General features: G+C 36.2%; 1 pseudogene; it reads left to right on the top strand.

Annotated features, from left to right (window-relative positions):
* Window positions 1–1891: 1891 nt before the first annotated feature.
* Window positions 1892–4170, top strand: LOC143583393 (L-type lectin-domain containing receptor kinase IX.1 pseudogene; annotated as a pseudogene).
* Window positions 4171–9661: the final 5491 nt, after the last annotated feature.

The following is a 9661-nucleotide window of genomic DNA, read 5'->3' as shown; positions in this document are numbered from 1 at the left end:
CCAACTGACCTCTATGGTCTCCACGTTCTGGTAAGACGACGTCTTTCTATCATCGGCCATTATTTCAGGATTAAATGAGAGACAGCGAGCAATCGTGTAAAACTTGAAAAGTTTAGTCGGAGATTCAACAGAAGATATCAAGCAGAAGGAAGATTGAAAGTGATAAAAGAAAATGGAGGAATGGAACCGCCCTATCTATACCCATCGCAACTAATGCGATGGGAGGTTGACAGTGGAGAGAGAAATTGAAGAACCAATGGGGATACGCCACGTCACGCGGGATACCGGATAAAGAAAAAAAGGTGAACAGTCGAGTACAGTGACAACCGGCATTGACGTCTCATCAACTGTTCGAAGCCTGCAAAACGTCCCATCGTCCTTTTTCATAGTTATTCTCACCAACATAAAATATCTACACCAGACGCATGAAATTCACAAAAACCCCAAGAAATGGACAGCTGGACCAATCGCATTCACTTACCCTTCGGCTATAAATACCTTCACCATCTCTATAAGTTATCATTCACACTTCACTTATACTCTCACTTACTTTGTACTTTCCTCTCCATCGGAACAAGTACTTATTCTCACGCCGAAGGGTGGTTACGGGAAAACCCCCCTCTTTTCATTTTCGTAACGAGCTCACGGTGACTGTTTTGCAGGTTTTCGTCATTGGACTTGGGATATTAGGCTTGTATCGTTATTTGGTAATTGTTTGACCAGTACCATGTGGACTCATTGGATCTATTCTCTTAGGGGATTAGATCAGTGTTTCTTCACGGGAGCATTGTTGGAAGCACTAGTAATTTAAGGGGGGCTTTCGCATTAATTCAATATAGCTAGAGGCCGGTATTCTACTTTTTAACATTCTCTTATCGGTCATGTTTGTTAAATTGAAATTACATATTGTGTAAGAAGGATGTGTTGACGTTTGATGAGCCGAAATATTAGATTACTGTCCTCCAAAATTTATACAAAATTCGGATGCCCTCCAACTTTCATCCTAACCATTTGGCCATCAGGTTAATCGTTTTCTACACATACAGTGGCAATTAAACCATGGTAAAAAAATGCACGGTGGAGCTACTGAAGTATACACATAAGATCAATGATCCACTCCTCATTAGATTGATCACCACTTGGTTCTCGTAACTTACTAAAGTTTTATCTTTGAATTCTGAGTGACTTAATTTCATTCAACATGAACAATGTTACGATATATAAAGATGTGATTAAATTCATACAGCTTAGTGGCGAATTGGTGACAATGTATATATAAAATATTGATAAAAGATGACTACCATAAAAAAGATAATCGTAAAATATGTGTGTTATGACAATTAATTGTCAATTGCACCTCTGTTGAAAGATAGATATGTGATGCTATACTCCGGCTAACTTGGCCTGCTGGGAAAGGTTCAAGTCAAAGTTGCTGAACACAATAAATAATTACCAGATAATGACCTTCGTTATCTATGCATGACTTGGTCACCATGATATAAAAAAATTATTTGCCTCTTTCAAACCCACTTGTGATTTGTTAGACATGAAATTCATTCTAGATTTAGCATATCGGTTTAAATTTATCATGCGACAAGGTACTGATGAAAACGTCTTAACATACATACAAGACACAGCAAATATTTAAAGACACACTAAAAAAACATATATATGACTTTATCTTTAAAACAGGATCGGGTAGATATATTTGACCATGAACCCGTCTACATGTAAAATGTAGACCAAATCATAGCTCAATTTGTTTTTTCATGTAGCAAATTTGAAAATTATAAAACCCTATTTTAATTCTATAACCAAACTACTCATGAATATTCAGCTCAACAAAAAGGCTGTACCAAATGAGATAAGCTTCTGTTATAGATAGTTTTGTTAACCAGCGTGTATGACTCATGTTCATGTAATCTTCAAGAAGCAACAAAGCCTGCAACTTTTCAAGCAATTTTTTACAATCATGGTGTTCTCACGGACCCATCTGATCACTTCGTTCCTTCTTGTCTTCATGATTCCATCAGTAGCTTCACTTACCTTCAATTTGACAAATATTGGTCCATCAAATCAGAATCGGGACATAGTTTCAGAAGGTGAAGGATCTTACATCTCTAACGATGGAATCCAGGTGACCCCAGATGGGATTGGTTCTAATCGGAACCAGAAATCCGGGAGGGCGACATATATCAGACCACTTCATCTTTGGGATAACCAATCCAGTGAGCTAGCAAGCTTCTCCACCAATTTCATCTTTGTGATTGATTCAAATGGGGAAAGATCTTACGGTGACGGCCTCACATTCTTTCTTGCTCACAATAATTTGGTGATAAGTCCAGGGGGAGCCATGGGGCTTCCAATAAATAGCACAACCGCTGTGGCGATTAATCAATTTGTTTCTGTGGAGTTTGATACATTTCCGAACCGTGGTTGGGATCCAGTAGACGGCACGAATACTTCCATCGGTGATCATGTGGGTATCAGTATTAGCTCTCTTGTTTCTGTTAGGTCTCAGAGATGGTTTAGCAATATAACTGGCGGGCGAGTGTGTCGAGCTTGGATTAGGTATGATTCAGTTTCTAATAACCTTAGTGTTTCATTCAATGGTTATCGAAACAATACAATCGTGCGACAAGATGGACTAGTTTACACAGTTGATCTCAGGAGAGAGTTGCCCGAATGGGTTATATTCGGGTTTTCAGCAGCAACCGGATCTCAATTCCAAAAGAATAATGTGAGATCTTGGACTTTTGATAGTTTGGATTTACAGATTGATGAAAATATCGAGATACCACAAAGCCCAGGGCCGGATCCAGGAGAAAAGAAAAACAGAAAACTTGGATTAATAGTTGGAATACCTTTGGCAGTTATTTTTCTTTCAATTGTTGCCTTTGTTTTGTGGAGGCAGAAGAAGGCCAGGGAACATGACGCAGATGAAAACTCAGTTGATTTTGAAATGAACAGTGAATTTGAAATGGGCACGGGACCCAAAAGATATTCATACCACGAATTAGCTCATTCGACCAGTGACTTTGCAGAGAAAGAAAAGCTTGGAGAGGGAGGTTTCGGTGGAGTTTACAGAGGTTTCCTAAAGGACTCGGGAGCATTTGTTGCAGTTAAACGGGTGTCGAAGGGTTCCAAACAAGTGATGAAGGAGTACGCATCAGAGGTGACGATCATTAGCCAATTAAGGCATAGAAATTTGGTGCAACTCGTTGGATGGTGTCACCAGAAAGGTGAGCTCCTTCTTGTTTATGAATATATGGAAAATGGAAGCTTAGATTCCCGTATTTTCAAAGGGAAGAGCTTATTGACATGGGGAACAAGGTTTAAAATAGTGCATGGCCTGGCATCTGCTTTGTTGTCTCTACATGAAGAATGGGAGCAATGTGTTTTGCATAGAGATATTAAATCAAGTAATGTGATGCTGGATTCGAATTTCAATGCGAAGCTTGGTGATTTTGGGCTAGAAAAGTTGGTTGATCACGAGAAAGGCTCGCAAACAACAATGTTGGCAGGCACCTTGGGTTATATGGCTCCTGAATGTGTGATCACGGGAAGAGTGACTAAGGAATCGGATGTTTATAGCTTTGGAGTTGTTGCATTAGAAATAGCATGTGGTCGAAAACCAATTGAGTATAAGGCTAAAGAAAAACAGGTACGGTTAGTAGAATGGGTTTGGGATCTCTATGGAACTGGGACACTTTTAGAAGCAGTTGACCCGAGTCTAGGGAACAACTTTGAGGTAAAAGAAATCAAGCGCATGCTGATCGTTGGGTTATGGTGTGTGCACCCTGACTCTGAATCTCGACCATCAATGAGAGAGGCCATTAAAGTACTAAACTCTGAAGCTTCCCTACCTTTACTACCCTCAATGATGCCTGTAGCATCTTATTTAACACCTCAAGTGTCGTCGCTATCTGATGTCTCCTCTATCATCCAATACCAATCATCAAGTAGCATCACAAAAAGTGAATCATGAAAGCAAACAATTGTTTCTTCTTCTCCGACATCTATATCACTGTTACATTCATTGTAATGAACTAAACTAGTTATACGTGGAGATTTTTTGTTAAGTTTCTGATAAACAACTTTGCCGAAATGCTTAGAAATAAATAAGCATAATTCGGTTTTAAAGGTTTGACGGTAACGGTCCAGTTTATGGTTTCAAGCTTGGAGCCGGCCATGTAACTGAACCAGCCGTATAACATTTGTTGTTTTTTCTTTTCATTTTAGGAATATAAATATATACGTATATACCAAATTCGTGAAAAATTGTTATTACTTTACAAATTTGTCAGACTGAACCGAACCGTTAAATTGTAAAGTCATGAAAACTGGCCAGTTCTGCAGACCAAACTAACCTGCCAGTTCTGTTTGTATTATTCTAAAATCGCATTTACTGATTTGGCCCAAATATTTTCTAAAGAACAAGCAGAAACGAACGGTGAATACCTCTACTTGAAACATTGATCTAACTGAGTCTAGAAACTTTCTTTATTATCTTTGAAATGGTGCTATTACGCATGGTGGTAACAACCCAACATGGGCCCTTGTCTAACAATGTTTCCATGATGAACGGATTAGTGTAAAAAAATTCATAGTGCGCCTAAAGTTTGGTTATTAAATTGTCTTGTGAAGCTATTTAAAGAAGAAAATGAAAAGTTACTGGCCAGGACCGTAAGTGGTTCGAGGAATTACCCATATGGCGTTCGTAGTAAATGGATATAAAACCAGATGTCACATCTGCCATCCATCACAGATAAAAGATTGGATCTTGGTGGTGAATCAAGGACTCAAAACTGCATGTGAACGTCCAACCAAGTTTTGAGTAAGATCTCATCCTAATCGTGTTGTTATAACAGCTTTGGTATGACGAAAACTTTACATAACTGTCTACTAAGACATCTTTTTCAGTACATTTGTTCATAAATTAACGGCTTAATTATCTTCTTTCAAAAATCCTAACATCGGTATAGAAAACTAGATGGGTGAATAGTTTTTCTTTAGTTTTAATCCAATTATAGTAAACTAATGACTTTGTTAAATTTTTTTCACAACTATATATATATATATATATATATATATATATATATATATATATATAATATACAAAGGAAGAGTGATGGGTATCCATGATAATTTCACAATTAGAGTTCAAGGACAAAAATGTCATTTCATAATAGGACAAGAAAAGTAATTTGTCAATGTATCCATCAACTCTTAAAGCTCTTAGTACAACATCATGCAACTTCAATTTTTGAGACATTACTATTCAATCCTTTAGAAAACAAGAAGTTATGGTTTACATGTGTTATATTATTATTATTATTATAGATTATTATTATCATTATTATGGTGACTATCCACATATTATCATTATTATGGTGGCTATCCACATTCTTAACTCTCATGTGTCATTATGTTTCTATTAACCTTTTTAGCCTATATATAGTGCCTTCTTGTGCTTCTATTACATAAACATACATATATACCAATGAATAACAATCTCATACCCTCTATACACTATTTCTCAAGGTTAGAAGGATGTAATAAGGAAAACTTGAGGTGATTTGGGCTAAGGAAAAAGATGATAGTGTAAAGTTCGGACTAAACTAAGCACACTTTTGGTAGTGTTAGAAATTTGTAAACACACTTTTGGTAGTGTTGGAAATTTGTAGAGTTCGTTGGTGCTCCTTTTACTCTAGCATCATATTGCGTTGAAGGCAGATCATCAAAGCACTTTTCCAAAATTAAGAGGCTTGCTTTCTCACAGCCTAAGGTGATTAATTTATTACATTATATTATTATAATTCAAAATTTCATATTTCATAAGTTAAATGTTAGTGACTGAGTCAGTTCACTATTGCAGGTCCTACAAAGTGCTTGAAAAATTCACAACCTCAATGGCTACATACATTCAATACCAAGCCGACACTGGTGCACAAGCAGTTCAAATCTTTGCCTCATGGGCCACCGAGCTGAGCCCGACTGACTTTGAAGAATTCAGTTTGCCTTACTTGAAACGAATCGTGGACACGGTTAAACAAACTCACCCGGATCTTCCTATAATTCTTTATGAAAGTGGGTCAGGTGGGTTGTTGGAACGGCTACCTTTGACCGGGGTGGATGTGATTAGTTTGGACTGGACCGTGGATATGGCTGAAGGCAGGAAACGGTTTGGTTCTGATATAGCGGTTAAAGGGAACATAGACCCGGGTGTGTTGTTCAGGTCAAAAGATTTCATCACCAATAGGATACATGATACTGTGAAGAAAGCAGGGAGTAAACATACATTGAATCTTGGTCATGGATTGTTGTAGGCACACCAGAAGAAAATGTTGCTCATTTTTTTTTGAGGTTACTAAAAGTCTTAGGAACTAACAAGAGTGCTTTTTGTAGACAAGGCTTTAAATTATTTTTTACATGTTAGTATTGTTGCATTGCACTTTAGTTTAATATGTCACGTGTTGTTCATTCTTTCCATCTTACATTAACTATTTATGATTTGGGCCAATATATTTAAGTAACTTTGGGAATTGGCTTGGTTTTTCATTACATTTACTTATGGTATGTGATCATTATGACTTCACAGCAAAAAAGAGTTCTTAAATAAACATTAGTGACCATGTTACCAATATTGAGATTAATGAAACAATAAAACAAAGTTGATAAAATTACCATAAAAAAACTGTTTAAACAAACAACTAACATGAGTTTGAAAATAACTATTATGTTTGTGAAATTTAATAAAAATATTTTGGAAAGTAAAAATTAGGGATTTCATATGAAAAGACCTTTCACGAACTCATTCGTCGGGTTATTAATATTATTATATATAGCCTTGCCGAACAAAGGTCTATGGTTTAAATATTTTATTACTTATGTTTCTATTAACTTTGTTAGCTTATATATACTAGCTTGTTTGCTATTTAACCAGAGTTGGTAACCTATATATTATCCCAACAACCATATAGACACGAAAATGAAATACGTACCGCCAAAAATTTCAACGTGTGGAAGTGCACAACCCTGTCGGCGTCATCGGCTGTCAACAATAAGGTGGGAGGATATTGACGAGAGCGATCATTAGATTGCTCTCATGGTCTCCTAACGTTATGAACTGGTGAGTACCTAATTAAACAATAACAATTACAAACCTCCAAAATTTTAAGTTGTATTAAATATATATTAATCATAAATTGCAAAAGGATTGATGGTTTACATTACTCCCTTGATTAACCATCAAAACTCTTCCTCCTTTAGCTATATAAACATAGCATTAATGGTTTCGCCTTACTTACCGCCGACGAGGCGTCTCAACTTATCGGCAACTTACCGCCACGCCAACTTACCACCACCAACCACTTTGTACCTCATGTGAAGTAGTACCCAATTTGTCGCCACTTGCAAGTTGGCAGTTTTATATCATAGTAAATTACAAAAGATATAAAAAAAGATATGTAAATTTGCTTTATTTATAAGTCTACCATGTCTCTTTCTTATGAAACAAAAAAATTACCATTTTCTTATGACCTATTTAACCCGCATAACCCGTCGTGTTCATGTTGATCTGTTTGTCCCAATTAGTTCAACATGACAAACCGCTTATGACCCATTTAACCTGTTTGTTTACAACTCACCAACTAGATTCACATGTTTACAACTTGGTTATTGCCTGCCAACTCGTCAACGTTGTTTCCACATTTAAATAATTTAATTAAAGGGGTCATGTTTGGGTTACATGGTTTTTGGTGAAACTTCATTTATTAATAGCCACCCTTTAACTTTTCTTCACAAACATAGTTGGCTTGTGATTATTCTTAATGAAAAAGATATGCCTGATATCTATATAATCCCTCTAAGGAATGCACATTGGAGTTGTAATCTGCACAAAATAAAACCATTTTTTTATTCATATATTTTGTTGAAGGCTTCATTCATAGAAAATAATTATGACTGTAAGCTGAAAAATTAAAATATAATTTTCTTATCTCTTTTTTTTCCTTTCACGCGACTTAAGCCTACATAAGGTCTAATGTTTATTTTTGTGCATCACCGAAACACCCTTCCAAACACTCGTCACTTTCTATCATACTTTGTAAGTAACTTGCGACTCACAATATAACCACATCGTACACATATCGATTAAATGATGTTTCACACTGCTTTTCAAAAACTTCGTCTAAATGACTCATGTATAAACACCTTGCGATGTAAATACAAATCTTCGTCGAAGGCATGCCTAAAAGTGCAAAAACATGTACCAAATCTACGTACAGACCCAGTAAGACTTTGATTCAAGATGCCCATACAGATATACTTTTGTCCGACATATTAGTAAGGCTAGGTGTGTAGGCCAATGTAAAACCATATGGAAACAATGGCTCTCACTACTTGAAACAAAAATTTTTTAGCACAACGCATTGTCACCACTTTCAAAGAATTTACAAAAACATAAAAAAAATTACAGTGCTCAGACCATGGCACACCATAGTCTATTCGCTTACTTCAGCATACACAGATCCTATGTCAGATATTATCGTTCCACTACCATGTGAGGCAAATCCTCATGAATTCAACATTCATACAACTCTTAATGGCCTCATATGTTTATGTTGTCGCTATACTGGAAACTTGGTCGTCTAGAACCCCTTAACTAGCGCATATAGACACACGATCTAACACTATTGGATTGTACTTACATTTAAATGAATATGCCATCCTACATGTGAAGCACGACCTCGAACAAATAAAATTATACAAGTACTTACCAAAACCATGGGTCTGGAAAATAGTTGGAACCGTACATGAATATCAACTGGGAACAAAGGACCATTAATGGAAAAGTGAAACTTTCAATAACGGAGTTATGTACTTTGTTGTGAAATGCACATATTTAAGGTGATGTGTTCAGTTGTTGGCTTTTGATACTCACATGGAGAAGTTTATTAACACGACATTCCCAAAACTTCCAACAAAACCCTCGGAGGGACACTTGGTTGTCATTCACAACGACCACCACATATTTGTTACTCATTGTTTATCGTATTGGACCTTAGATTTATAGAAGATGACACGTCACACATGGATAAAAATATGATTAACCCCCCCCCCCCCCCCAATAATGCCTATACTATTAGAGTTGACCATAACATACATCAATACAACCGACAAGTTTATGGTCGTATCAGATGATGGATTTACTAATGAGATATACACATGTAAGAATGTCGACGAATTGTACTATCCTTTGCTAAACTATCAAGGACAACAAGTCATTATACCGAGACTCTAGCAACCCCATAATAAAGATCTTATTTCCTTACAAACTTTGACTTTCTACCTTTACCATCCCCTTTGTTTTAATCATGCAAACTTAGAATTTTGTGTTCTCAAATTATTCCTCTATTTTTCATTTCTTTGTTTTTTCATATGTTTTACTTGGTTTAATGACGGATGCAATCGATTTTGTTAAGTTCTTAGTTTATCTGAACCAATAAATATACCTAACACGTCATTACCCTTACTTATACGATTCCAAGGCATTCAGATTTTTAATTATATACAACCTACATGGAACTCAGAAAATAGAATCATCACATGATCAATTGCTAAAAAATGTTTTTACTTCTCACTGACACATCAAGTTAAT

The sequence above is a fragment of the Bidens hawaiensis genome, unplaced genomic scaffold, assembly GCF_021521415.1.
Source record: "Bidens hawaiensis isolate Kalapana, Puna unplaced genomic scaffold, B.hawaiensis_p1.1 tig00032382_1, whole genome shotgun sequence".
In the NCBI taxonomy this organism is placed as follows: domain Eukaryota; kingdom Viridiplantae; phylum Streptophyta; class Magnoliopsida; order Asterales; family Asteraceae; genus Bidens; species Bidens hawaiensis.
Note: the sequence above shows the minus strand (reverse complement) of the source record. Positions and strands in the feature narration are given on the sequence as shown.